The 2,178-nt window shown below is 43.1% G+C and overlaps 1 pseudogene; it reads left to right on the forward strand.

Annotated features, from left to right (window-relative positions):
* The first annotated feature begins 314 nt into the window (after positions 1-314).
* On the forward strand, positions 315-1,953 carry LOC132020327 (glutamate dehydrogenase 1, mitochondrial-like; annotated as a pseudogene).
* The last annotated feature ends 225 nt before the right edge of the window (positions 1,954-2,178 follow it).

Consider the following 2,178-nt stretch of genomic DNA (forward strand, 5'->3'; position numbering starts at 1 on the left):
AGTTCTAGCCCTCAAAATGTACCGTAGAAAGCGAATGTACCTCCAAAGCCGAGAGAGCGGAGCGCTCCACCCCCGCCTAGCACCTAGCGTCCAGCTGCTCGGACAGAAGAGAGGTCCGTGCGCATGCGCGCAGGGGATGCCGGTCCAGCCAGGCGGTCCCAGGCAGCCATGCTCTGGGCCCCCAACTGTGGCCAGTAGGGCGGCGGGTGGCGCGAGGGGAGACGACTGTTGGGAAGTCTTGAAGTTTAAAAGGCAGCCCTCCTCAGGGCCTCCAAGAGCGGGCGCCACCTGGACGAAACGCCACTGCTGCTGAAATGGCGGCAACAGGCTGGAGGGACAGCCCCTGCTACTTCTTCAAGGTGGTGGAAAGCTTCTTCAACTACAAGGCCAGCATTCTGGAGGGCAAGCTGGTGGCACAAGTCCAGATCATCCGGCGAGATCGAGGAGCAGCAGCAGAACCGGGTCGGTGGCATCCTGCATATCCTCAAGCCCTGCAACCACTTGCTGAGCCTAATAGTCCCCATCCTACAGGACAACAGCGCCAGGGAGGTCATCCAGGATTATGGGGCCCAGCACAGCCAGCACTGCACGCTCCTGTTACAGCAAAGATGTGAATGTAAAGTAAGTAAAAGTTTTGGCTTCCCTTGTGACATCTAAATGTGCTGTGCCTGATGTGCCATTTAGGGGTGGGGGTGGCTAATGCTGGTGTTAAAAACAAGTAATGTTATTAATAATAGTTAATAATAGTTAATAGTTATATTAACTATTATATATATAACTATATATAACTATTATTATATTAACTATAGTTAATAGTTAATAATAGTTAATAACAAGTAACAATTACATTACTAGTAATGAATTGGAAAAGATCAAAGGGGTTTCACCATGGAACTCATGAAAAAGAGTTGTTTGGTTTTTTGTTTTTGTTTTGTTTTGTTTTGTTTTTTGGTCTTGGCATTGATGTGACTTCCCTAGACATGGGCACATTGCAAGCAAGCGATGTCCTAGATTGCTGACACATATGACAGCACCACAGAGCATGTAAAATAATGTACATCCCTGCCATCCTGGTAAATCCATCAGTCTGGGTTGCATCTACCCACATCTCTCTGCTACTGGCTGTAGTGTTTTGCCTGGGATTGAAACTTCTTAATGAAGTCTCTTTCATGAGCATTTTAGGAATGACACCAGGGTTTGGAGAAAATTTTGTTTTTTAAAATTTGTTATTTAAAAAATATTTGTTTTTTATGGATTTGGCAATCTTGTGGTCTATATTTGTATTGTAATTTTGCTAAATGTGTTGGTATTGCTGAATCTGTTGGGAGCATATGGAACTCAGATTGCAAAATGGATCAGTCCTGAATTTCTCCAAGGCAAAGCCCCAGGAAAGAAGCATCTTACAAGCAAACTAGCATACTCATCCCTATTGCCAATGAAAAGCAGGTGACCAAATCCTGTGCACTCAGAGTCAAAGCCAAGATCATTGCTGAAACTGCCAATGAACCAACAACTCCAGAAGCTGATAAGGTTTTTCTGAAGAGGAGCATTATGGCTATTCCTGTTCTATACTTGAATTCTGAAGGAGTGACAATATCTTACTTTGAGTGGCTAAAGAATATAAATCATGTCACCTATGGCTGTTTAACCTTCAAGTATGAAAGTGATTCTAACTTCCATGTTCTCATGTCTGTACAAGATAGTTTAGAAAGAAAATTTAGAGAAAACCATTGAACTTTTCCCATTGTATCCACAGCAGGGTTCCAAAACAGAATATCCAAGAAAGACAATGTGCTTTCTGGCTTACCTTACATTTGGAGTTTTCTGCCAGGCAAATCACACACATAGCCACAAAGTATAGCCTAGATTTTGAACCTGAGAACAGCTGCCTATGTAAGCATCACTGAGAAGGTCTTCGAAGTGTACACTGAAGCTGGATTGACCTTTAAATAAATGGATCATAGCTGACTTCTTCACTATCCCCTTTACCTGTAACTTCCGCAAACTTAACACAAGTTAAATTTAACCACAGAAAGATTTTTCTTTAATGGACATCATTCTCAATAAGTCTGTCCAATCAGCCCTTTAAGAAGAAAGAAATTAAGGGGGAGATCACATAAACATTGGTGAGTGTGAGAGTAGAAATTGCATGTGCCGGAGGGCCACTTGGGGATATTT

This window comes from Mustela nigripes, chromosome 6, assembly GCF_022355385.1.
Source record: "Mustela nigripes isolate SB6536 chromosome 6, MUSNIG.SB6536, whole genome shotgun sequence".
Taxonomy (NCBI): domain Eukaryota; kingdom Metazoa; phylum Chordata; class Mammalia; order Carnivora; family Mustelidae; genus Mustela; species Mustela nigripes.